This window comes from Fringilla coelebs (assembly GCF_963513975.1).
Source record: "Fringilla coelebs genome assembly, chromosome: 27".
NCBI lineage: Eukaryota > Metazoa > Chordata > Aves > Passeriformes > Fringillidae > Fringilla > Fringilla coelebs.
Window position 1 is genome coordinate 1,265,739 of NC_140053.1, and position 26,078 is coordinate 1,291,816.

The following is a 26,078-nucleotide window of genomic DNA, read 5'->3' on the forward strand; positions in this document are numbered from 1 at the left end:
GGAGAAAGCCCTCGAGGAGGCCAGCTTGTGGCAGTTTTGCGATGCCCCTGGGATGCCCTTTGCAGCTGCAGTGTGCCCGGAGCTCTGGGCCTTTTAGTTTGCGGAACCCTAACCCTAGGCGTAACCCTAACCCTAACCCTAGGCAGGGCAGCCAATCAGCCTAGGGTTAGGGCAGGTGCCAAGGAGAAAGCCCTCGAGGAGGCCAGCTTGTGGCAGTTTTGCGATGCCCCTGGGATGCCCTTTGCAGCTGCAGTGTGCCCGGAACTCTGGGCCTTTTAGTTTGCGGAAGCCTGACCCCTAAGTGTAACCCTAACCCTAACCCTAACCCTAACCCTAGGCAGGGCAGCCAATCAGCCTAGGGTTAGGGCAGGTGCCAAGGAGAAAGCCCTCGAGGAGGCCAGCTTGTGGCAGTTTTGCGATGCCCCTGGGATGCCCTTTGCAGCTGCAGTGTGCCCGGAGCTCTGGGCCTTTTAGTTTGCGGAACCCTAACCCTAGGCGTAACCCTAACCCTAACCCTAACCCTAGGCAGGGCAGCCAATCAGGCTAGGGTTAGGGCAGGTGCCAAGGAGAAAGCCCTCGAGGAGGCCAGCTTGTGGCAGTTTTGCGATGCCCCTGGGGTGCCCTTTGCAGCTGAAGTGTGCCCGGAGCTCTGGGCCTTTTAGTTTGCGGAACCCTAACCCTAGGCGTAACCCTAACCCTAACCCTAGGCAGGGCAGCCAATCAGCCTAGGGTTAGGGCAGGTGCCAAGGAGAAAGCCCTCGAGGAGGCCAGCTTGTGGCAGTTTTGCGATGCCCCTGGGATGCCCTTTGCAGCTGCAGTGTGCCCCGAACTCTGGGCCTTTTAGTTTGCGGAAGCCTGACCCCTAAGTGTAACCCTAACCCTAACCCTAACCCTAACCCTAGGCAGGGCAGCCAATCAGCCTAGGGTTAGGGCAGGTGCCAAGGAGAAAGCCCTCGAGGAGGCCAGCTTGTGGCAGTTTTGCGATGCCCCTGGGATGCCCTTTGCAGCTGCAGTGTGCCCGGAGCTCTGGGCCTTTTAGTTTGCGGAAGCCTGACCCCTAAGTGTAACCCTAACCCTAACCCTAACCCTAACCCTAGGCAGGGCAGCCAATCAGCCTAGGGTTAGGGCAGGTGCCAAGGAGAAAGCCCTCGAGGAGGCCAGCTTGTGGCAGTTTTGCGATGCCCCTGGGATGCCCTTTGCAGCTGCAGTGTGCCCGGAGCTCTGGGCCTTTTAGTTTGCGGAACCCTAAGCCTAGGCGTAACCCTAACCCTAACCCTAGGCAGGGCAGCCAATCAGGCTAGGGTTAGGGCAGGTGCCAAGGAGAAAGCCCTCGAGGAGGCAAGCTTGTGGCAGTTTTGCGATGCCCCTGGGGTGCCCTTTGCAGCTGCAGTGTGCCCGGAGCTCTGGGCCTTTTAGTTTGCGGAACCCTAACCCTAGGCGTAACCCTAACCCTAACCCTAACCCTAGGCAGGGCAGCCAATCAGGCTAGGGTTAGGGCAGGTGCCAAGGAGAAAGCCCTCGAGGAGGCCAGCTTGTGGCAGTTTTGCGATGCCCCTGGGATGCCCTTTGCAGCTGCAGTGTGCCCGGAGCTCTGGGCCTTTTAGTTTGCGGAACCCTAACCCTAGGCGTAACCCTAACCCTAACCCTAGGCAGGGCAGCCAATCAGGCTAGGGTTAGGGCAGGTGCCAAGGAGAAAGCCCTCGAGGAGGCCAGCTTGTGGCAGTTTTGCGATGCCCCTGGGATGCCCTTTGCAGCTGCAGTGTGCCCGGAACTCTGGGCCTTTTAGTTTGCGGAAGCCTGACCCCTAAGTGTAACCCTAACCCTAACCCTAACCCTAACCCTAGGCAGAGCAGCCAATCAGCCTAGGGTTAGGGCAGGTGCCAAGGAGAAAGCCCTCGAGGAGGCCAGCTTGTGGCAGTTTTGCGATGCCCCTGGGATGCCCTTTGCAGCTGCAGTGTGCCCGGAGCTCTGGGCCTTTTAGTTTGCGGAAGCCTGACCCCTAAGTGTAACCCTAACCCTAACCCTAACCCTAGGCAGGGCAGCCAATCAGCCTAGGGTTAGGGCAGGTGCCAAGGAGAAAGCCCTCGAGGAGGCCAGCTTGTGGCAGTTTTGCGATGCCCCTGGGATGCCCTTTGCAGCTGCAGTGTGCCCGGAGCTCTGGGCCTTTTAGTTTGCGGAACCCTAACCCTAGGCGTAACCCTAATCCTAACCCTAGGCAGGGCAGCCAATCAGGCTAGGGTTAGGGCAGGTGCCAAGGAGAAAGCCCTCGAGGAGGCAAGCTTGTGGCAGTTTTGCGATGCCCCTGGGATGCCCTTTGCAGCTGCAGTGTGCCCGGAGCTCTGGGCCTTTTAGTTTGCGGAAGCCTAACCCTAGGCGTAACCCTAACCCTAACCCTAACCCTAGGCAGGGCAGCCAATCAGCCTAGGGTTAGGGCAGGTGCCAAGGAGAAAGCCCTCGAGGAGGCCAGCTTGTGGCAGTTTTGCGATGCCCCTGGGATGCCCTTTGCAGCTGCAGTGTGCCCGGAGCTCTGGGCCTTTTAGTTTGCGGAACCCTAACCCTAGGCGTAACCCTAACCCTAACCCTAGGCAGGGCAGCCAATCAGCCTAGGGTTAGGGCAGGTGCCAAGGAGAAAGCCCTCGAGGAGGCCAGCTTGTGGCAGTTTTGCGATGCCCCTGGGATGCCCTTTGCAGCTGCAGTGTGCCCGGAACTCTGGGCCTTTTAGTTTGCGGAAGCCTGACCCCTAAGTGTAACCCTAACCCTAACCCTAACCCTAACCCTAGGCAGGGCAGCCAATCAGCCTAGGGTTAGGGCAGGTGCCAAGGAGAAAGCCCTCGAGGAGGCCAGCTTGTGGCAGTTTTGCGATGCCCCTGGGATGCCCTTTGCAGCTGCAGTGTGCCCGGAGCTCTGGGCCTTTTAGTTTGCGGAACCCTAACCCTAGGCGTAACCCTAACCCTAACCCTAACCCTAGGCAGGGCAGCCAATCAGGCTAGGGTTAGGGCAGGTGCCAAGGAGAAAGCCCTCGAGGAGGCCAGCTTGTGGCAGTTTTGCGATGCCCCTGGGGTGCCCTTTGCAGCTGAAGTGTGCCCGGAGCTCTGGGCCTTTTAGTTTGCGGAACCCTAACCCTAGGCGTAACCCTAACCCTAACCCTAGGCAGGGCAGCCAATCAGCCTAGGGTTAGGGCAGGTGCCAAGGAGAAAGCCCTCGAGGAGGCCAGCTTGTGGCAGTTTTGCGATGCCCCTGGGATGCCCTTTGCAGCTGCAGTGTGCCCGGAACTCTGGGCCTTTTAGTTTGCGGAAGCCTGACCCCTAAGTGTAACCCTAACCCTAACCCTAACCCTAACCCTAGGCAGGGCAGCCAATCAGCCTAGGGTTAGGGCAGGTGCCAAGGAGAAAGCCCTCGAGGAGGCCAGCTTGTGGCAGTTTTGCGATGCCCCTGGGATGCCCTTTGCAGCTGCAGTGTGCCCGGAGCTCTGGGCCTTTTAGTTTGCGGAAGCCTGACCCCTAAGTGTAACCCTAACCCTAACCCTAACCCTAACCCTAGGCAGGGCAGCCAATCAGCCTAGGGTTAGGGCAGGTGCCAAGGAGAAAGCCCTCGAGGAGGCCAGCTTGTGGCAGTTTTGCGATGCCCCTGGGATGCCCTTTGCAGCTGCAGTGTGCCCGGAGCTCTGGGCCTTTTAGTTTGCGGAAGCCTGACCCCTAAGTGTAACCCTAACCCTAACCCTAACCCTAGGCAGGGCAGCCAATCAGGCTAGGGTTAGGGCAGGTGCCAAGGAGAAAGCCCTCGAGGAGGCCAGCTTGTGGCAGTTTTGCGATGCCCCTGGGATGCCCTTTGCAGCTGCAGTGTGCCCGGAGCTCTGGGCCTTTTAGTTTGCGGAAGCCTAACCCTAGGCGTAACCCTAACCCTAACCCTAGGCAGGGCAGCCAATCAGCCTAGGGTTAGGGCAGGTGCCAAGGAGAAAGCCCTCGAGGAGGCCAGCTTGTGGCAGTTTTGCGATGCCCCTGGGATGCCCTTTGCAGCTGCAGTGTGCCCGGAGCTCTGGGCCTTTTAGTTTGCGGAACCCTAACCCTAGGCGTAACCCTAACCCTAACCCTAGGCAGGGCAGCCAATCAGGCTAGGGTTAGGGCAGGTGCCAAGGAGAAAGCCCTCGAGGAGGCCAGCTTGTGGCAGTTTTGCGATGCCCCTGGGATGCCCTTTGCAGCTGCAGTGTGCCCGGAGCTCTGGGCCTTTTAGTTTGCGGAACCCTAACCCTAGGCGTAACCCTAACCCTAACCCTAGGCAGGGCAGGCAATCAGCCTAGGGTTAGGGCAGGTGCCAAGGAGAAAGCCCTCGAGGAGGCCAGCTTGTGGCAGTTTTGCGATGCCCCTGGGATGCCCTTTGCAGCTGCAGTGTGCCCGGAACTCTGGGCCTTTTATTTTGCGGAAGCCTGACCCCTAAGTGTAACCCTAACCCTAACCCTAACCCTAACCCTAGGCAGGGCAGCCAATCAGCCTAGGGTTAGGGCAGGTGCCAAGGAGAAAGCCCTCGAGGAGGCCAGCTTGTGGCAGTTTTGCGATGCCCCTGGGATGCCCTTTGCAGCTGCAGTGTGCCCGGAGCTCTGGGCCTTTTAGTTTGCGGAAGCCTGACCCCTAAGTGTAACCCTAACCCTAACCCTAACCCTAACCCTAGGCAGGGCAGCCAATCAGCCTAGGGTTAGGGCAGGTGCCAAGGAGAAAGCCCTCGAGGAGGCCAGCTTGTGGCAGTTTTGCGATGCCCCTGGGATGCCCTTTGCAGCTGCAGTGTGCCCGGAGCTCTGGGCCTTTTAGTTTGCGGAACCCTAACCCTAGGCGTAACCCTAACCCTAACCCTAGGCAGGGCAGCCAATCAGGCTAGGGTTAGGGCAGGTGCCAAGGAGAAAGCCCTCGAGGAGGCAAGCTTGTGGCAGTTTTGCGATGCCCCTGGGGTGCCCTTTGCAGCTGAAGCGTGCCCGGAGCTCTGGGCCTTTTAGTTTGCGGAACCCTAACCTAGGCGTAACCCTAACCCTAACCCTAACCCTAGGCAGGGCAGCCAATCAGCCTAGGGTTAGGGCAGGTGCCAAGGAGAAAGCCCTCGAGGAGGCCAGCTTGTGGCAGTTTTGCGATGCCCCTGGGATGCCCTTTGCAGCTGCAGTGTGCCCGGAGCTCTGGGCCTTTTAGTTTGCGGAACCCTAACCCTAGGCGTAACCCTAATCCTAACCCTAGGCAGGGCAGCCAATCAGGCTAGGGTTAGGGCAGGTGCCAAGGAGAAAGCCCTCGAGGAGGCAAGCTTGTGGCAGTTTTGCGATGCCCCTGGGATGCCCTTTGCAGCTGCAGTGTGCCCGGAACTCTGGGCCTTTTATTTTGCGGAAGCCTGACCCCTAAGTGTAACCCTAACCCTAACCCTAACCCTAACCCTAGGCAGGGCAGCCAATCAGCCTAGGGTTAGGGCAGGTGCCAAGGAGAAAGCCCTCGAGGAGGCCAGCTTGTGGCAGTTTTGCGATGCCCCTGGGATGCCCTTTGCAGCTGCAGTGTGCCCGGAGCTCTGGGCCTTTTAGTTTGCGGAAGCCTGACCCCTAAGTGTAACCCTAACCCTAACCCTAACCCTAACCCTAGGCAGGGCAGCCAATCAGCCTAGGGTTAGGGCAGGTGCCAAGGAGAAAGCCCTCGAGGAGGCCAGCTTGTGGCAGTTTTGCGATGCCCCTGGGATGCCCTTTGCAGCTGCAGTGTGCCCGGAGCTCTGGGCCTTTTAGTTTGCGGAACCCTAACCCTAGGCGTAACCCTAACCCTAACCCTAGGCAGGGCAGCCAATCAGGCTAGGGTTAGGGCAGGTGCCAAGGAGAAAGCCCTCGAGGAGGCAAGCTTGTGGCAGTTTTGCGATGCCCCTGGGGTGCCCTTTGCAGCTGAAGCGTGCCCGGAGCTCTGGGCCTTTTAGTTTGCGGAACCCTAACCTAGGCGTAACCCTAACCCTAACCCTAACCCTAGGCAGGGCAGCCAATCAGCCTAGGGTTAGGGCAGGTGCCAAGGAGAAAGCCCTCGAGGAGGCCAGCTTGTGGCAGTTTTGCGATGCCCCTGGGATGCCCTTTGCAGCTGCAGTGTGCCCGGAGCTCTGGGCCTTTTAGTTTGCGGAACCCTAACCCTAGGCGTAACCCTAACCCTAACCCTAGGCAGGGCAGCCAATCAGGCTAGGGTTAGGGCAGGTGCCAAGGAGAAAGCCCTGGAGGAGGCCAGCTTGTGGCAGTTTTGCGATGCCCCTGGGATGCCCTTTGCAGCTGAAGTGTGTCCGGAACTCTGGGCCTTTTAGTTTGCGGAAGCCTGACCCCTAAGTGTAACCCTAACCCTAACCCTAACCCTAACCCTAACCCTAGGCAGGGCAGCCAATCAGCCTAGGGTTAGGGCAGGTGCCAAGGAGAAAGCCCTCGAGGAGGCCAGCTTGTGGCAGTTTTGCGATGCCCCTGGGATGCCCTTTGCAGCTGCAGTGTGCCCGGAACTCTGGGCCTTTTAGTTTGCAGAAGCCTGACCCCTAAGTGTAACCCTAACCCTAACCCTAACCCTAGGCAGGGCAGCCAATCAGGCTAGGGTTAGGGCAGGTGCCAAGGAGAAAGCCCTCGAGGAGGCCAGCTTGTGGCAGTTTTGCGATGCCCCTGGGATGCCCTTTGCAGCTGCAGTGTGCCCGTAGCTCTGGGCCTTTTAGTTTGCGGAACCCTAACCCTAGGCGTAACCCTAACCCTAACCCTAGGCAGGGCAGCCATTCAGCCTAGGGTTAGGGCAGGTGCCAAGGAGAAAGCCCTCGAGGAGGCAAGCTTGTGGCAGTTTTGCGATGCCCCTGGGGTGCCCTTTGCAGCTGAAGCGTGCCCGGAGCTCTGGGCCTTTTAGTTTGCGGAACCCTAACCCTAGGCGTAACCCTAACCCTAACCCTAACCCTAGGCAGGGCAGCCAATCAGCCTAGGGTTAGGGCAGGTGCCAAGGAGAAAGCCCTCGAGGAGGCCAGCTTGTGGCAGTTTTGCGATGCCCCTGGGATGCCCTTTGCAGCTGCAGTGTGCCCGGAGCTCTGGGCCTTTTAGTTTGCGGAACCCTAATCCTAGGCGTAACCCTAACCCTAACCCTAGGCAGGGCAGCCAATCAGGCTAGGGTTAGGGCAGGTGCCAAGGAGAAAGCCCTCGAGGAGGCCAGCTTGTGGCAGTTTTGCGATGCCCCTGGGATGCCCTTTGCAGCTGCAGTGTGCCCGGAGCTCTGGGCCTTTTAGTTTGCGGAACCCTAACCCTAGGCGTAACCCTAACCCTAACCCTAGGCAGGGCAGCCAATCAGCCTAGGGTTAGGGCAGGTGCCAAGGAGAAAGCCCTCGAGGAGGCCAGCTTGTGGCAGTTTTGCGATGCCCCTGGGATGCCCTTTGCAGCTGCAGTGTGCCCGGAACTCTGGGCCTTTTAGTTTGCGGAAGCCTGACCCCTAAGTGTAACCCTAACCCTAACCCTAACCCTAACCCTAGGCAGAGCAGCCAATCAGCCTAGGGTTAGGGCAGGTGCCAAGGAGAAAGCCCTCGAGGAGGCCAGCTTGTGGCAGTTTTGCGATGCCCCTGGGATGCCCTTTGCAGCTGCAGTGTGCCCGGAGCTCTGGGCCTTTTAGTTTGCGGAAGCCTGACCCCTAAGTGTAACCCTAACCCTAACCCTAACCCTAACCCTAGGCAGGGCAGCCAATCAGCCTAGGGTTAGGGCAGGTGCCAAGGAGAAAGCCCTCGAGGAGGCCAGCTTGTGGCAGTTTTGCGATGCCCCTGGGATGCCCTTTGCAGCTGCAGTGTGCCCGGAGCTCTGGGCCTTTTAGTTTGCGGAAGCCTGACCCCTAAGTGTAACCCTAACCCTAACCCTAACCCTAGGCAGGGCAGCCAATCAGGCTAGGGTTAGGGCAGGTGCCAAGGAGAAAGCCCTCGAGGAGGCCAGCTTGTGGCAGTTTTGCGATGCCCCTGGGATGCCCTTTGCAGCTGCAGTGTGCCCGGAGCTCTGGGCCTTTTAGTTTGCGGAAGCCTAACCCTAGGCGTAACCCTAACCCTAACCCTAGGCAGGGCAGCCAATCAGCCTAGGGTTAGGGCAGGTGCCAAGGAGAAAGCCCTCGAGGAGGCCAGCTTGTGGCAGTTTTGCGATGCCCCTGGGATGCCCTTTGCAGCTGCAGTGTGCCCGGAGCTCTGGGCCTTTTAGTTTGCGGAACCCTAACCCTAGGCGTAACCCTAACCCTAACCCTAGGCAGGGCAGCCAATCAGGCTAGGGTTAGGGCAGGTGCCAAGGAGAAAGCCCTCGAGGAGGCCAGCTTGTGGCAGTTTTGCGATGCCCCTGGGATGCCCTTTGCAGCTGCAGTGTGCCCGGAGCTCTGGGCCTTTTAGTTTGCGGAACCCTAACCCTAGGCGTAACCCTAACCCTAACCCTAGGCAGGGCAGGCAATCAGCCTAGGGTTAGGGCAGGTGCCAAGGAGAAAGCCCTCGAGGAGGCCAGCTTGTGGCAGTTTTGCGATGCCCCTGGGATGCCCTTTGCAGCTGCAGTGTGCCCGGAACTCTGGGCCTTTTATTTTGCGGAAGCCTGACCCCTAAGTGTAACCCTAACCCTAACCCTAACCCTAACCCTAGGCAGGGCAGCCAATCAGGCTAGGGTTAGGGCAGGTGCCAAGGAGAAAGCCCTCGAGGAGGCCAGCTTGTGGCAGTTTTGCGATGCCCCTGGGATGCCCTTTGCAGCTGCAGTGTGCCCGGAGCTCTGGGCCTTTTAGTTTGCGGAAGCCTGACCCCTAAGTGTAACCCTAACCCTAACCCTAACCCTAACCCTAGGCAGGGCAGCCAATCAGCCTAGGGTTAGGGCAGGTGCCAAGGAGAAAGCCCTCGAGGAGGCCAGCTTGTGGCAGTTTTGCGATGCCCCTGGGATGCCCTTTGCAGCTGCAGTGTGCCCGGAGCTCTGGGCCTTTTAGTTTGCGGAACCCTAACCCTAGGCGTAACCCTAACCCTAACCCTAGGCAGGGCAGCCAATCAGGCTAGGGTTAGGGCAGGTGCCAAGGAGAAAGCCCTCGAGGAGGCAAGCTTGTGGCAGTTTTGCGATGCCCCTGGGGTGCCCTTTGCAGCTGAAGCGTGCCCGGAGCTCTGGGCCTTTTAGTTTGCGGAACCCTAAACCTAGGCGTAACCCTAACCCTAACCCTAACCCTAGGCAGGGCAGCCAATCAGCCTAGGGTTAGGGCAGGTGCCAAGGAGAAAGCCCTCGAGGAGGCCAGCTTGTGGCAGTTTTGCGATGCCCCTGGGATGCCCTTTGCAGCTGCAGTGTGCCCGGAGCTCTGGGCCTTTTAGTTTGCGGAACCCTAACCCTAGGCGTAACCCTAACCCTAACCCTAGGCAGGGCAGCCAATCAGGCTAGGGTTAGGGCAGGTGCCAAGGAGAAAGCCCTGGAGGAGGCCAGCTTGTGGCAGTTTTGCGATGCCCCTGGGATGCCCTTTGCAGCTGAAGTGTGTCCAGAACTCTGGGCCTTTTAGTTTGCGGAAGCCTGACCCCTAAGTGTAACCCTAACCCTAACCCTAACCCTAACCCTAACCCTAGGCAGGGCAGCCAATCAGCCTAGGGTTAGGGCAGGTGCCAAGGAGAAAGCCCTCGAGGAGGCCAGCTTGTGGCAGTTTTGCGATGCCCCTGGGATGCCCTTTGCAGCTGCAGTGTGCCCGGAACTCTGGGCCTTTTAGTTTGCAGAAGCCTGACCCCTAAGTGTAACCCTAACCCTAACCCTAACCCTAGGCAGGGCAGCCAATCAGCCTAGGGTTAGGGCAGGTGCCAAGGAGAAAGCCCTCGAGGAGGCCAGCTTGTGGCAGTTTTGCGATGCCCCTGGGATGCCCTTTGCAGCTGCATTGTGCCCGGAGCTCAGGGCCTTTTAGTTTGCGGAAGCCTGACCCCTAAGTGTAACCCTAACCCTAACCCTAACCCTAGGCAGGGCAGCCAATCAGGCTAGGGTTAGGGCAGGTGCCAAGGAGAAAGCCCTCGAGGAGGCCAGCTTGTGGCAGTTTTGCGATGCCCCTGGGATGCCCTTTGCAGCTGCAGTGTGCCCGGAGCTCTGGGCCTTTTAGTTTGCGGAACCCTAACCCTAGGCGTAACCCTAACCCTAACCCTAGGCAGGGCAGCCAATCAGCCTAGGGTTAGGGCAGGTGCCAAGGAGAAAGCCCTCGAGGAGGCCAGCTTGTGGCAGTTTTGCGATGCCCCTGGGATGCCCTTTGCAGCTGCAGTGTGCCCGGAGCTCTGGGCCTTTTAGTTTGCGGAACCCTAACCCTAGGCGTAACCCTAACCCTAACCCTAGGCAGGGCAGCCAATCAGCCTAGGGTTAGGGCAGGTGCCAAGGAGAAAGCCCTCGAGGAGGCCAGCTTGTGGCAGTTTTGCGATGCCCCTGGGATGCCCTTTGCAGCTGCAGTGTGCCCGGAGCTCTGGGCCTTTTAGTTTGCGGAAGCCTGACCCCTAAGTGTAACCCTAACCCTAACCCTAACCCCAGGCAGGGCAGCCAATCAGGCTAGGGTTAGGGCAGGTGCCAAGGAGAAAGCCCTCGAGGAGGCCAGCTTGTGGCAGTTTTGCGATGCCCCTGGGATGCCCTTTGCAGCTGCAGTGTGCCCGTAGCTCTGAGCCTTTTAGTTTGCGGAACCCTAACCCTAGGCGTAACCCTAACCCTAACCCTAGGCAGGGCAGCCAATCAGCCTAGGGTTAGGGCAGGTGCCAAGGAGAAAGCCCTCGAGGAGGCCAGCTTGTGGCAGTTTTGCGATGCCCCTGGGATGCCCTTTGCAGCTGCAGTGTGCCCGGAACTCTGGGCCTTTTAGTTTGCGGAAGCCTGACCCCTAAGTGTAACCCTAACCCTAACCCTAACCCTAACCCTAGGCAGGGCAGCCAATCAGCCTAGGGTTAGGGCAGGTGCCAAGGAGAAAGCCCTCGAGGAGGCCAGCTTGTGGCAGTTTTGCGATGCCCCTGGGATGCCCTTTGCAGCTGCAGTGTGCCCGGAGCTCTGGGCCTTTTAGTTTGCGGAAGCCTGACCCCTAAGTGTAACCCTAACCCTAACCCTAACCCTAACCCTAACCCTAGGCAGGGCAGCCAATCAGGCTAGGGTTAGGGCAGGTGCCAAGGAGAAAGCCCTCGAGGAGGCAAGCTTGTGGCAGTTTTGCGATGCCCCTGGGGTGCCCTTTCCAGCTGAAGCGTGCCCGGAGCTCTGGGCCTTTTAGTTTGCGGAACCCTAACCCTAGGCGTAACCCTAACCCTAACCCTAACCCTAACCCTAGGCAGGGCAGCCAATCAGCCTAGGGTTAGGGCAGGTGCCAAGGAGAAAGCCCTCGAGGAGGCCAGCTTGTGGCAGTTTTGCGATGCCCCTGGGATGCCCTTTGCAGCTGCAGTGTGCCCGGAGCTCTGGGCCTTTTAGTTTGCGGAACCCTAACCCTAGGCGTAACCCTAACCCTAACCCTAGGCAGGGCAGCCAATCAGGCTAGGGTTAGGGCAGGTGCCAAGGAGAAAGCCCTCGAGGAGGCCAGCTTGTGGCAGTTTTGCGATGCCCCTGGGGTGCCCTTTGCAGCTGCAGTGTGCCCGGAGCTCTGGGCCTTTTAGTTTGCGGAACCCTAACCCTAGGCGTAACCCTAACCCTAACCCTAACCCTAGGCAGGGCAGCCAATCAGCCTAGGGTTAGGGCAGGTGCCAAGGAGAAAGCCCTCGAGGAGGCCAGCTTGTGGCAGTTTTGCGATGCCCCTGGGATGCCCTTTGCAGCTGCAGTGTGCCCGGAGCTCTGGGCCTTTTAGTTTGCGGAACCCTAACCCTAGGCGTAACCCTAACCCTAACCCTAGGAGGGGCAGCCAATCAGGCTAGGGTTAGGGCAGGTGCCAAGGAGAAAGCCCTCGAGGAGGCAAGCTTGTGGCAGTTTTGCGATGCCCCTGGGATGCCCTTTGCAGCTGCAGTGTGCCCGGAGCTCTGGGCCTTTTAGTTTGCGGAACCCTAACCCTAGGCGTAACCCTAACCCTAACCCTAGGCAGGGCAGCCAATCAGCCTAGGGTTAGGGCAGGTGCCAAGGAGAAAGCCCTGGAGGAGGCCAGCTTGTGGCAGTTTTGCGATGCCCCTGGGATGCCCTTTGCAGCTGAAGTGTGTCCGGAACTCTGGGCCTTTTAGTTTGCGGAAGCCTGACCCCTAAGTGTAACCCTAACCCTAACCCTAACCCTAACCCTAGGCAGGGCAGCCAATCAGCCTAGGGTTAGGGCAGGTGCCAAGGAGAAAGCCCTCGAGGAGGCCAGCTTGTGGCAGTTTTGCGATGCCCCTGGGATGCCCTTTGCAGCTGCAGTGTGCCCGGAGCTCTGGGCCTTTTAGTTTGCGGAACCCTAACCCTAGGCGTAACCCTAACCCTAACCCTAGGCAGGGCAGCCAATCAGCCTAGGGTTAGGGCAGGTGCCAAGGAGAAAGCCCTCGAGGAGGCCAGCTTGTGGCAGTTTTGCGATGCCCCTGGGATGCCCTTTGCAGCTGCAGTGTGCCCGGAGCTCTGGGCCTTTTAGTTTGCGGAACCCTAACCCTAGGCGTAACCCTAACCCTAACCCTAGGCAGGGCAGGCAATCAGCCTAGGGTTAGGGCAGGTGCCAAGGAGAAAGCCCTCGAGGAGGCCAGCTTGTGGCAGTTTTGCGATGCCCCTGGGATGCCCTTTGCAGCTGCAGTGTGCCCGGAGCTCTGGGCCTTTTAGTTTGCGGAACCCTAACCCTAGGCGTAACCCTAACCCTAACCCTAGGCAGGGCAGGCAATCAGCCTAGGGTTAGGGCAGGTGCCAAGGAGAAAGCCCTCGAGGAGGCCAGCTTGTGGCAGTTTTGCGATGCCCCTGGGATGCCCTTTGCAGCTGCAGTGTGCCCGGAGCTCTGGGCCTTTTAGTTTGCGGAACCCTAACCCTAGGCGTAACCCTAACCCTAACCCTAACCCTAACCCTAGGCAGGGCAGCCAATCAGCCTAGGGTTAGGGCAGGTGCCAAGGAGAAAGCCCTCGAGGAGGCCAGCTTGTGGCAGTTTTGCGATGCCCCTGGGATGCCCTTTGCAGCTGCAGTGTGCCCGGAGCTCTGGGCCTTTTAGTTTGCGGAAGCCTGACCCCTAAGTGTAACCCTAACCCTAACCCTAACCCTAACCCTAGGCAGGGCAGCCAATCAGGCTAGGGTTAGGGCAGGTGCCAAGGAGAAAGCCCTCGAGGAGGCCAGCTTGTGGCAGTTTTGCGATGCCCCTGGGATGCCCTTTGCAGCTGCAGTGTGCCCGGAGCTCTGGGCCTTTTAGTTTGCGGAACCCTAACCCTAGGCGTAACCCTAACCCTAACCCTAGGCAGGGCAGCCAATCAGGCTAGGGTTAGGGCAGGTGCCAAGGAGAAAGCCCTCGAGGAGGCAAGCTTGTGGCAGTTTTGCGATGCCCCTGGGGTGCCCTTTGCAGCTGAAGCGTGCCCGGAGCTCTGGGCCTTTTAGTTTGCGGAACCCTAAACCTAGGCGTAACCCTAACCCTAACCCTAACCCTAGGCAGGGCAGCCAATCAGCCTAGGGTTAGGGCAGGTGCCAAGGAGAAAGCCCTCGAGGAGGCCAGCTTGTGGCAGTTTTGCGATGCCCCTGGGATGCCCTTTGCAGCTGCAGTGTGCCCGGAGCTCTGGGCCTTTTAGTTTGCGGAACCCTAACCCTAGGCGTAACCCTAACCCTAACCCTAGGCAGGGCAGCCAATCAGGCTAGGGTTAGGGCAGGTGCCAAGGAGAAAGCCCTCGAGGAGGCAAGCTTGTGGCAGTTTTGCGATGCCCCTGGGATGCCCTTTGCAGCTGCAGTGTGCCCGGAGCTCTGGGCCTTTTAGTTTGCGGAAGCCTAACCCTAGGCGTAACCCTAACCCTAACCCTAACCCTAGGCAGGGCAGCCAATCAGCCTAGGGTTAGGGCAGGTGCCAAGGAGAAAGCCCTCGAGGAGGCCAGCTTGTGGCAGTTTTGCGATGCCCCTGGGATGCCCTTTGCAGCTGCAGTGTGCCCGGAGCTCTGGGCCTTTTAGTTTGCGGAACCCTAACCCTAGGCGTAACCCTAACCCTAACCCTAGGCAGGGCAGCCAATCAGGCTAGGGTTAGGGCAGGTGCCAAGGAGAAAGCCCTGGAGGAGGCCAGCTTGTGGCAGTTTTGCGATGCCCCTGGGATGCCCTTTGCAGCTGAAGTGTGTCCGGAACTCTGGGCCTTTTAGTTTGCGGAAGCCTGACCCCTAAGTGTAACCCTAACCCTAACCCTAACCCTAACCCTAACCCTAGGCAGGGCAGCCAATCAGCCTAGGGTTAGGGCAGGTGCCAAGGAGAAAGCCCTCGAGGAGGCCAGCTTGTGGCAGTTTTGCGATGCCCCTGGGATGCCCTTTGCAGCTGCAGTGTGCCCGGAGCTCTGGGCCTTTTAGTTTGCAGAAGCCTGACCCCTAAGTGTAACCCTAACCCTAACCCTAACCCTAGGCAGGGCAGCCAATCAGCCTAGGGTTAGGGCAGGTGCCAAGGAGAAAGCCCTCGAGGAGGCCAGCTTGTGGCAGTTTTGCGATGCCCCTGGGATGCCCTTTGCAGCTGCATTGTGCCCGGAGCTCAGGGCCTTTTAGTTTGCGGAAGCCTGACCCCTAAGTGTAACCCTAACCCTAACCCTAACCCTAACCCTAGGCAGGGCAGCCAATCAGCCTAGGGTTAGGGCAGGTGCCAAGGAGAAAGCCCTCGAGGAGGCAAGCTTGTGGCAGTTTTGCGATGCCCCTGGGATGCCCTTTGCAGCTGCAGTGTGCCCGGAGCTCTGGGCCTTTTAGTTTGCGGAACCCTAACCCTAGGCGTAACCCTAACCCTAACCCTAGGCAGGGCAGCCAATCAGCCTAGGGTTAGGGCAGGTGCCAAGGAGAAAGCCCTCGAGGAGGCAAGCTTGTGGCAGTTTTGCGATGCCCCTGGGGTGCCCTTTGCAGCTGAAGTGTGCCCGGAGCTCTGGGCCTTTTAGTTTGCGGAACCCTAACCCTAGGCGTAACCCTAACCCTAACCCTAGGCAGGGCAGCCAATCAGCCTAGGGTTAGGGCAGGTGCCAAGGAGAAAGCCCTCGAGGAGGCCAGCTTGTGGCAGTTTTGCGATGCCCCTGGGATGCCCTTTGCAGCTGCAGTGTGCCCGGAGCTCTGGGCCTTTTAGTTTGCGGAACCCTAACCCTAGGCGTAACCCTAACCCTAACCCTAGGCAGGGCAGCCAATCAGCCTAGGGTTAGGGCAGGTGCCAAGGAGAAAGCCCTCGAGGAGGCCAGCTTGTGGCAGTTTTGCGATGCCCCTGGGATGCCCTTTGCAGCTGCAGTGTGCCCGGAGCTCTGGGCCTTTTAGTTTGCGGAAGCCTGACCCCTAAGTGTAACCCTAACCCTAACCCTAACCCTAGGCAGGGCAGCCAATCAGGCTAGGGTTAGGGCAGGTGCCAAGGAGAAAGCCCTCGAGGAGGCCAGCTTGTGGCAGTTTTGCGATGCCCCTGGGATGCCCTTTGCAGCTGCAGTGTGCCCGTAGCTCTGAGCCTTTTAGTTTGCGGAACCCTAACCCTAGGCGTAACCCTAACCCTAACCCTAGGCAGGGCAGCCAATCAGCCTAGGGTTAGGGCAGGTGCCAAGGAGAAAGCCCTCGAGGAGGCCAGCTTGTGGCAGTTTTGCGATGCCCCTGGGATGCCCTTTGCAGCTGCAGTGTGCCCGGAACTCTGGGCCTTTTAGTTTGCGGAAGCCTGACCCCTAAGTGTAACCCTAACCCTAACCCTAACCCTAGGCAGGGCAGCCAATCAGCCTAGGGTTAGGGCAGGTGCCAAGGAGAAAGCCCTCGAGGAGGCCAGCTTGTGGCAGTTTTGCGATGCCCCTGGGATGCCCTTTGCAGCTGCAGTGTGCCCGGAGCTCTGGGCCTTTTAGTTTGCGGAAGCCTGACCCCTAAGTGTAACCCTAACCCTAACCCTAACCCTAACCCTAGACAGGGCAGCCAATCAGGCTAGGGTTAGGGCAGGTGCCAAGGAGAAAGCCCTCGAGGAGGCAAGCTTGTGGCAGTTTTGCGATGCCCCTGGGGTGCCCTTTCCAGCTGAAGCGTGCCCGGAGCTCTGGGCCTTTTAGTTTGCGGAACCCTAACCCTAGGCGTAACCCTAACCCTAACCCTAACCCTAGGCAGGGCAGCCAATCAGCCTAGGGTTAGGGCAGGTGCCAAGGAGAAAGCCCTGGAGGAGGCCAGCTTGTGGCAGTTTTGCGATGCCCCTGGGATGCCCTTTGCAGCTGCAGTGTGCCCGGAGCTCTGGGCCTTTTAGTTTGCGGAACCCTAACCCTAGGCGTAACCCTAACCCTAACCCTAGGCAGGGCAGCCAATCAGGCTAGGGTTAGGGCAGGTGCCAAGGAGAAAGCCCTCGAGGAGGCCAGCTTGTGGCAGTTTTGCGATGCCCCTGGGGTGCCCTTTGCAGCTGCAGTGTGCCCGGAGCTCTGGGCCTTTTAGTTTGCGGAACCCTAACCCTAGGCGTAACCCTAACCCTAACCCTAACCCTAGGCAGGGCAGCCAATCAGCCTAGGGTTAGGGCAGGTGCCAAGGAGAAAGCCCTCGAGGAGGCCAGCTTGTGGCAGTTTTGCGATGCCCCTGGGATGCCCTTTGCAGCTGCAGTGTGCCCGGAGCTCTGGGCCTTTTAGTTTGCGGAACCCTAACCCTAGGCGTAACCCTAACCCTAACCCTAGGAGGGGCAGCCAATCAGGCTAGGGTTAGGGCAGGTGCCAAGGAGAAAGCCCTCGAGGAGGCAAGCTTGTGGCAGTTTTGCGATGCCCCTGGGATGCCCTTTGCAGCTGCAGTGTGCCCGGAGCTCTGGGCCTTTTAGTTTGCGGAACCCTAACCCTAGGCGTAACCCTAACCCTAACCCTAGGCAGGGCAGCCAATCAGCCTAGGGTTAGGGCAGGTGCCAAGGAGAAAGCCCTGGAGGAGGCCAGCTTGTGGCAGTTTTGCGATGCCCCTGGGATGCCCTTTGCAGCTGAAGTGTGTCCGGAACTCTGGGCCTTTTAGTTTGCGGAAGCCTGACCCCTAAGTGTAACCCTAACCCTAACCCTAACCCTAACCCTAGGCAGGGCAGCCAATCAGCCTAGGGTTAGGGCAGGTGCCAAGGAGAAAGCCCTCGAGGAGGCCAGCTTGTGGCAGTTTTGCGATGCCCCTGGGATGCCCTTTGCAGCTGCAGTGTGCCCGGAACTCTGGGCCTTTTAGTTTGCAGAAGCCTGACCCCTAAGTGTAACCCTAACCCTAACCCTAACCCTAGGCAGGGCAGCCAATCAGCCTAGGGTTAGGGCAGGTGCCAAGGAGAAAGCCCTCGAGGAGGCCAGCTTGTGGCAGTTTTGCGATGCCCCTGGGATGCCCTTTTCAGCTGCAGTGTGCCCGGAGCTCAGGGCCTTTTAGTTTGCGGAAGCCTGACCCCTAAGTGTAACCCTAACCCTAACCCTAACCCTAGGCAGGGCAGCCAATCAGCCTAGGGTTAGGGCAGGTGCCAAGGAGAAAGCCCTCGAGGAGGCCAGCTTGTGGCAGTTTTGCGATGCCCCTGGGATGCCCTTTGCAGCTGCAGTGTGCCCGGAGCTCTGGGCCTTTTAGTTTGCGGAACCCTAACCCTAGGCGTAACCCTAACCCTAACCCTAGGCAGGGCAGCCAATCAGGCTAGGGTTAGGGCAGGTGCCAAGGAGAAAGCCCTCGAGGAGGCAAGCTTGTGGCAGTTTTGCGATGCCCCTGGGGTGCCCTTTGCAGCTGAAGTGTGCCCGGAGCTCTGGGCCTTTTAGTTTGCGGAACCCTAACCCTAGGCGTAACCCTAACCCTAACCCTAGGCAGGGCAGCCAATCAGCCTAGGGTTAGGGCAGGTGCCAAGGAGAAAGCCCTGGAGGAGGCCAGCTTGTGGCAGTTTTGCGATGCCCCTGGGATGCCCTTTGCAGCTGCAGTGTGCCCGGAGCTCTGGGCCTTTTAGTTTGCGGAACCCTAACCCTAGGCGTAACCCTAACCCTAACCCTAGGCAGGGCAGCCAATCAGGCTAGGGTTAGGGCAGGTGCCAAGGAGAAAGCCCTCGAGGAGGCCAGCTTGTGGCAGTTTTGCGATGCCCCTGGGGTGCCCTTTGCAGCTGCAGTGTGCCCGGAGCTCTGGGCCTTTTAGTTTGCGGAACCCTAACCCTAGGCGTAACCCTAACCCTAACCCTAACCCTAGGCAGGGCAGCCAATCAGCCTAGGGTTAGGGCAGGTGCCAAGGAGAAAGCCCTCGAGGAGGCCAGCTTGTGGCAGTTTTGCAATGCCCCTGGGATGCCCTTTGCAGCTGCAGTGTGCCCGGAGCTCTGGGCCTTTTAGTTTGCGGAACCCTAACCCTAGGCGTAACCCTAACCCTAACCCTAACCCTAGGCAGGGCAGCCAATCAGGCTAGGGTTAGGGCAGGTGCCAAGGAGAAAGCCCTCGAGGAGGCCAGCTTGTGGCAGTTTTGCGATGCCCCTGGGATGCCCTTTGCAGCTGCAGTGTGCCCGTAGCTCTGAGCCTTTTAGTTTGCGGAACCCTAACCCTAGGCGTAACCCTAACCCTAACCCTAGGCAGGGCAGCCAATCAGCCTAGGGTTAGGGCAGGTGCCAAGGAGAAAGCCCTCGAGGAGGCCAGCTTGTGGCAGTTTTGCGATGCCCCTGGGATGCCCTTTGCAGCTGCAGTGTGCCCGGAACTCTGGGCCTTTTAGTTTGCGGAAGCCTGACCCCTAAGTGTAACCCTAACCCTAACCCTAACCCTAGGCAGGGCAGCCAATCAGCCTAGGGTTAGGGCAGGTGCCAAGGAGAAAGCCCTCGAGGAGGCCAGCTTGTGGCAGTTTTGCGATGCCCCTGGGATGCCCTTTGCAGCTGCAGTGTGCCCGGAGCTCTGGGCCTTTTAGTTTGCGGAAGCCTGACCCCTAAGTGTAACCCTAACCCTAACCCTAACCCTAACCCTAGACAGGGCAGCCAATCAGGCTAGGGTTAGGGCAGGTGCCAAGGAGAAAGCCCTCGAGGAGGCAAGCTTGTGGCAGTTTTGCGATGCCCCTGGGGTGCCCTTTCCAGCTGAAGCGTGCCCGGAGCTCTGGGCCTTTTAGTTTGCGGAACCCTAACCCTAGGCGTAACCCTAACCCTAACCCTAACCCTAGGCAGGGCAGCCAATCAGCCTAGGGTTAGGGCAGGTGCCAAGGAGAAAGCCCTGGAGGAGGCCAGCTTGTGGCAGTTTTGCGATGCCCCTGGGATGCCCTTTGCAGCTGCAGTGTGCCCGGAGCTCTGGGCCTTTTAGTTTGCGGAACCCTAACCCTAGGCGTAACCCTAACCCTAACCCTAGGCAGGGCAGCCAATCAGGCTAGGGTTAGGGCAGGTGCCAAGGAGAAAGCCCTCGAGGAGGCCAGCTTGTGGCAGTTTTGCGATGCCCCTGGGGTGCCCTTTGCAGCTGCAGTGTGCCCGGAGCTCTGGGCCTTTTAGTTTGCGGAACCCTAACCCTAGGCGTAACCCTAACCCTAACCCTAGGAGGGGCAGCCAATCAGGCTAGGGTTAGGGCAGGTGCCAAGGAGAAAGCCCTCGAGGAGGCAAGCTTGTGGCAGTTTTGCGATGCCCCTGGGATGCCCTTTGCAGCTGCAGTGTGCCCGGAGCTCTGGGCCTTTTAGTTTGCGGAACCCTAACCCTAGGCGTAACCCTAACCCTAACCCTAGGCAGGGCAGCCAATCAGCCTAGGGTTAGGGCAGGTGCCAAGGAGAAAGCCCTGGAGGAGGCCAGCTTGTGGCAGTTTTGCGATGCCCCTGGGATGCCCTTTGCAGCTGAAGTGTGTCCGGAACTCTGGGCCTTTTAGTTTGCGGAAGCCTGACCCCTAAGTGTAACCCTAACCCTAACCCTAACCCTAACCCTAGGCAGGGCAGCCAATCAGCCTAGGGTTAGGGCAGGTGCCAAGGAGAAAGCCCTCGAGGAGGCCAGCTTGTGGCAGTTTTGCGATGCCCCTGGGATGCCCTTTGCAGCTGCAGTGTGCCCGGAACTCTGGGCCTTTTAGTTTGCAGAAGCCTGACCCCTAAGTGTAACCCTAACCCTAACCCTAACCCTAGGCAGGGCAGCCAATCAGCCTAGGGTTAGGGCAGGTGCCAAGGAGAAAGCCCTCGAGGAGGCCAGCTTGTGGCAGTTTTGCGATGCCCCTGGGATGCCCTTTTCAGCTGCAGTGTGCCCGGAGCTCAGGGCCTTTTAGTTTGCGGAAGCCTGACCCCTAAGTGTAACCCTAACCCTAACCCTAACCCTAGGCAGGGCAGCCAATCAGCCTAGGGTTAGGGCAGGTGCCAAGGAGAAAGCCCTCGAGGAGGCCAGCTTGTGGCAGTTTTGCGATGCCCCTGGGATGCCCTTTGCAGCTGCAGTGTGCCCGGAGCTCTGGGCCTTTTAGTTTGCGGAACCCTAACCCTAGGCGTAACCCTAACCCTAACCCTAGGCAGGGCAGCCAATCAGGCTAGGGTTAGGGCAGGTGCCAAGGAGAAAGCCCTCGAGGAGGCAAGCTTGTGGCAGTTTTGCGATGCCCCTGGGGTGCCCTTTGCAGCTGAAGTGTGCCCGGAGCTCTGGGCCTTTTAGTTTGCGGAACCCTAACCCTAGGCGTAACCCTAACCCTAACCCTAGGCAGGGCAGCCAATCAGCCTAGGGTTAGGGCAGGTGCCAAGGAGAAAGCCCTGGAGGAGGCCAGCTTGTGGCAGTTTTGCGATGCCCCTGGGATGCCCTTTGCAGCTGCAGTGTGCCCGGAGCTCTGGGCCTTTTAGTTTGCGGAACCCTAACCCTAGGCGTAACCCTAACCCTAACCCTAGGCAGGGCAGCCAATCAGGCTAGGGTTAGGGCAGGTGCCAAGGAGAAAGCCCTCGAGGAGGCCAGCTTGTGGCAGTTTTGCGATGCCCCTGGGGTGCCCTTTGCAGCTGCAGTGTGCCCGTAGCTCTGAGCCTTTTAGTTTGCGGAACCCTAACCCTAGGCGTAACCCTAACCCTAACCCTAACCCTAGGCAGGGCAGCCAATCAGCCTAGGGTTAGGGCAGGTGCCAAGGAGAAAGCCCTCGAGGAGGCCAGCTTGTGGCAGTTTTGCGATGCCCCTGGGATGCCCTTTGCAGCTGCAGTGTGCCCGGAGCTCTGGGCCTTTTAGTTTGCGGAACCCTAACCCTAGGCGTAACCCTAACCCTAACCCTAACCCTAGGCAGGGCAGCCAATCAGCCTAGGGTTAGGGCAGGTGCCAAGGAGAAAGCCCTCGAGGAGGCCAGCTTGTGGCAGTTTTGCGATGCCCCTGGGATGCCCTTTGCAGCTGCAGTGTGCCCGGAGCTCTGGGCCTTTTAGTTTGCGGAACCCTAACCCTAGGCGTAACCCTAACCCTAACCCTAACCCTAGGCAGGGCAGCCAATCAGCCTAGGGTTAGGGCAGGTGCCAAGGAGAAAGCCCTGGAGGAGGCCAGCTTGTGGCAGTTTTGCGATGCCCCTGGGATGCCCTTTGCAGCTGAAGTGTGTCCGGAACTCTGGGCCTTTTAGTTTGCGGAAGCCTGACCCCTAAGTGTAACCCTAACCCTAACCCTAACCCTAACCCTAACCCTAGGCAGGGCAGCCAATCAGCCTAGGGTTAGGGCAGGTGCCAAGGAGAAAGCCCTCGAGGAGGCCAGCTTGTGGCAGTTTTGCGATGCCCCTGGGATGCCCTTTGCAGCTGCAGTGTGCCCGGAGCTCTGGGCCTTTTAGTTTGCAGAAGCCTGACCCCTAAGTGTAACCCTAACCCTAACCCTAACCCTAGGCAGGGCAGCCAATCAGCCTAGGGTTAGGGCAGGTGCCAAGGAGAAAGCCCTCGAGGAGGCCAGCTTGTGGCAGTTTTGCGATGCCCCTGGGATGCCCTTTGCAGCTGCATTGTGCCCGGAGCTCAGGGCCTTTTAGTTTGCGGAAGCCTGACCCCTAAGTGTAACCCTAACCCTAACCCTAACCCTAACCCTAGGCAGGGCAGCCAATCAGCCTAGGGTTAGGGCAGGTGCCAAGGAGAAAGCCCTCGAGGAGGCCAGCTTGTGGCAGTTTTGCGATGCCCCTGGGATGCCCTTTGCAGCTGCAGTGTGCCCGGAGCTCTGGGCCTTTTAGTTTGCGGAACCCTAACCCTAGGCGTAACCCTAACCCTAACCCTAGGCAGGGCAGCCAATCAGCCTAGGGTTAGGGCAGGTGCCAAGGAGAAAGCCCTCGAGGAGGCAAGCTTGTGGCAGTTTTGCGATGCCCCTGGGGTGCCCTTTGCAGCTGAAGTGTGCCCAGAGCTCTGGGCCTTTTAGTTTGCGGAACCCTAACCCTAGGCGTAACCCTAACCCTAACCCTAGGCAGGGCAGCCAATCAGCCTAGGGTTAGGGCAGGTGCCAAGGAGAAAGCCCTCGAGGAGGCCAGCTTGTGGCAGTTTTGCGATGCCCCTGGGGTGCCCTTTGCAGCTGCAGTGTGCCCGGAGCTCTGGGCCTTTTAGTTTGCGGAACCCTAACCCTAGGCGTAACCCTAACCCTAACCCTAGGCAGGGCAGCCAATCAGCCTAGGGTTAGGGCAGGTGCCAAGGAGAAAGCCCTCGAGGAGGCCAGCTTGTGGCAGTTTTGCGATGCCCCTGGGATGCCCTTTGCAGCTGCAGTGTGCCCGGAGCTCTGGGCCTTTTAGTTTGCGGAAGCCTGACCCCTAAGTGTAACCCTAACCCTAACCCTAACCCTAGGCAGGGCAGCCAATCAGGCTAGGGTTAGGGCAGGTGCCAAGGAGAAAGCCCTCGAGGAGGCCAGCTTGTGGCAGTTTTGCGATGCCCCTGGGATGCCCTTTGCAGCTGCAGTGTGCCCGTAGCTCTGAGCCTTTTAGTTTGCGGAACCCTAACCCTAGGCGTAACCCTAACCCTAACCCTAGGCAGGGCAGCCAATCAGCCTAGGGTTAGGGCAGGTGCCAAGGAGAAAGCCCTCGAGGAGGCCAGCTTGTGGCAGTTTTGCGATGCCCCTGGGATGCCCTTTGCAGCTGCAGTGTGCCCGGAACTCTGGGCCTTTTAGTTTGCGGAAGCCTGACCCCTAAGTGTAACCCTAACCCTAACCCTAACCCTAGGCAGGGCAGCCAATCAGCCTAGGGTTAGGGCAGGTGCCAAGGAGAAAGCCCTCGAGGAGGCCAGCTTGTGGCAGTTTTGCGATGCCCCTGGGATGCCCTTTGCAGCTGCAGTGTGCCCGGAGCTCTGGGCCTTTTAGTTTGCGGAAGCCTGACCCCTAAGTGTAACCCTAACCCTAACCCTAACCCTAACCCTAGACAGGGCAGCCAATCAGGCTAGGGTTAGGGCAGGTGCCAAGGAGAAAGCCCTCGAGGAGGCAAGCTTGTGGCAGTTTTGCGATGCCCCTGGGGTGCCCTTTCCAGCTGAAGCGTGCCCGGAGCTCTGGGCCTTTTAGTTTGCGGAACCCTAACCCTAGGCGTAACCCTAACCCTAACCCTAACCCTAGGCAGGGCAGCCAATCAGGCTAGGGTTAGGGCAGGTGCCAAGGAGAAAGCCCTGGAGGAGGCCAGCTTGTGGCAGTTTTGCGATGCCCCTGGGATGCCCTTTGCAGCTGCAGTGTGCCCGGAGCTCTGGGCCTTTTAGTTTGCGGAACCCTAACCCTAGGCGTAACCCTAACCCTAACCCTAGGCAGGGCAGCCAATCAGGCTAGGGTTAGGGCAGGTGCCAAGGAGAAAGCCCTCGAGGAGGCCAGCTTGTGGCAGTTTTGCGATGCCCCTGGGGTGCCCTTTGCAGCTGCAGTGTGCCCGGAGCTCTGGGCCTTTTAGTTTGCGGAACCCTAACCCTAGGCGTAACCCTAACCCTAACCCTAACCCTAGGCAGGGCAGCCAATCAGCCTAGGGTTAGGGCAGGTGCCAAGGAGAAAGCCCTCGAGGAGGCCAGCTTGTGGCAGTTTTGCGATGCCCCTGGGATGCCCTTTGCAGCTGCAGTGTGCCCGGAGCTCTGGGCCTTTTAGTTTGCGGAACCCTAACCCTAGGCGTAACCCTAACCCTAACCCTAGGAGGGGCAGCCAATCAGGCTAGGGTTAGGGCAGGTGCCAAGGAGAAAGCCCTCGAGGAGGCAAGCTTGTGGCAGTTTTGCGATGCCCCTGGGATGCCCTTTGCAGCTGCAGTGTGCCCGGAGCTCTGGGCCTTTTAGTTTGCGGAACCCTAACCCTAGGCGTAACCCTAACCCTAACCCTAGGCAGGGCAGCCAATCAGCCTAGGGTTAGGGCAGGTGCCAAGGAGAAAGCCCTGGAGGAGGCCAGCTTGTGGCAGTTTTGCGATGCCCCTGGGATGCCCTTTGCAGCTGAAGTGTGTCCGGAACTCTGGGCCTTTTAGTTTGCGGAAGCCTGACCCCTAAGTGTAACCCTAACCCTAACCCTAACCCTAACCCTAGGCAGGGCAGCCAATCAGCCTAGGGTTAGGGCAGGTGCCAAGGAGAAAGCCCTCGAGGAGGCCAGCTTGTGGCAGTTTTGCGATGCCCCTGGGATGCCCTTTGCAGCTGCAGTGTGCCCGGAACTCTGGGCCTTTTAGTTTGCAGAAGCCTGACCCCTAAGTGTAACCCTAACCCTAACCCTAACCCTAGGCAGGGCAGCCAATCAGCCTAGGGTTAGGGCAGGTGCCAAGGAGAAAGCCCTCGAGGAGGCCAGCTTGTGGCAGTTTTGCGATGCCCCTGGGATGCCCTTTTCAGCTGCAGTGTGCCCGGAGCTCAGGGCCTTTTAGTTTGCGGAAGCCTGACCCCTAAGTGTAACCCTAACCCTAACCCTAACCCTAGGCAGGGCAGCCAATCAGCCTAGGGTTAGGGCAGGTGCCAAGGAGAAAGCCCTCGAGGAGGCCAGCTTGTGGCAGTTTTGCGATGCCCCTGGGATGCCCTTTGCAGCTGCAGTGTGCCCGGAGCTCTGGGCCTTTTAGTTTGCGGAACCCTAACCCTAGGCGTAACCCTAACCCTAACCCTAGGCAGGGCAGCCAATCAGGCTAGGGTTAGGGCAGGTGCCAAGGAGAAAGCCCTCGAGGAGGCAAGCTTGTGGCAGTTTTGCGATGCCCCTGGGGTGCCCTTTGCAGCTGAAGTGTGCCCGGAGCTCTGGGCCTTTTAGTTTGCGGAACCCTAACCCTAGGCGTAACCCTAACCCTAACCCTAGGCAGGGCAGCCAATCAGCCTAGGGTTAGGGCAGGTGCCAAGGAGAAAGCCCTCGAGGAGGCCAGCTTGTGGCAGTTTTGCGATGCCCCTGGGATGCCCTTTGCAGCTGCAGTGTGCCCGGAGCTCTGGGCCTTTTAGTTTGCGGAACCCTAACCCTAGGCGTAACCCTAACCCTAACCCTAGGCAGGGCAGCCAATCAGGCTAGGGTTAGGGCAGGTGCCAAGGAGAAAGCCCTCGAGGAGGCCAGCTTGTGGCAGTTTTGCGATGCCCCTGGGGTGCCCTTTGCAGCTGCAGTGTGCCCGGAGCTCTGGGCCTTTTAGTTTGCGGAACCCTAACCCTAGGCGTAACCCTAACCCTAACCCTAACCCTAGGCAGGGCAGCCAATCAGCCTAGGGTTAGGGCAGGTGCCAAGGAGAAAGCCCTCGAGGAGGCCAGCTTGTGGCAGTTTTGCGATGCCCCTGGGATGCCCTTTGCAGCTGCAGTGTGCCCGGAGCTCTGGGCCTTTTAGTTTGCGGAACCCTAACCCTAGGCGTAACCCTAACCCTAACCCTAGGAGGGGGAGCCAATCAGGCTAGGGTTAGGGCAGGTGCCAAGGAGAAAGCCCTCGAGGAGGCAAGCTTGTGGCAGTTTTGCGATGCCCCTGGGATGCCCTTTGCAGCTGCAGTGTGCCCGGAGCTCTGGGCCTTTTAGTTTGCGGAACCCTAACCCTAGGCGTAACCCTAACCCTAACCCTAGGCAGGGCAGGCAATCAGCCTAGGGTTAGGGCAGGTGCCAAGGAGAAAGCCCTGGAGGAGGCCAGCTTGTGGCAGTTTTGCGATGCCCCTGGGATGCCCTTTGCAGCTGAAGTGTGTCCGGAACTCTGGGCCTTTTAGTTTGCGGAAGCCTGACCCCTAAGTGTAACCCTAACCCTAACCCTAACCCTAACCCTAGGCAGGGCAGCCAATCAGCCTAGGGTTAGGGCAGGTGCCAAGGAGAAAGCCCTCGAGGAGGCCAGCTTGTGGCAGTTTTGC

General features: G+C 59.2%; 1 protein-coding gene across 1 annotated transcript in view; it reads left to right on the forward strand.

The window, feature by feature from the left end:
• PDK2 (pyruvate dehydrogenase kinase 2) overlaps positions 1-26,078 on the forward strand; it is a 165,552-nt gene that overhangs the window by 78,458 nt on the left and 61,016 nt on the right. The gene's annotated exons all lie outside the window — the stretch shown is intronic.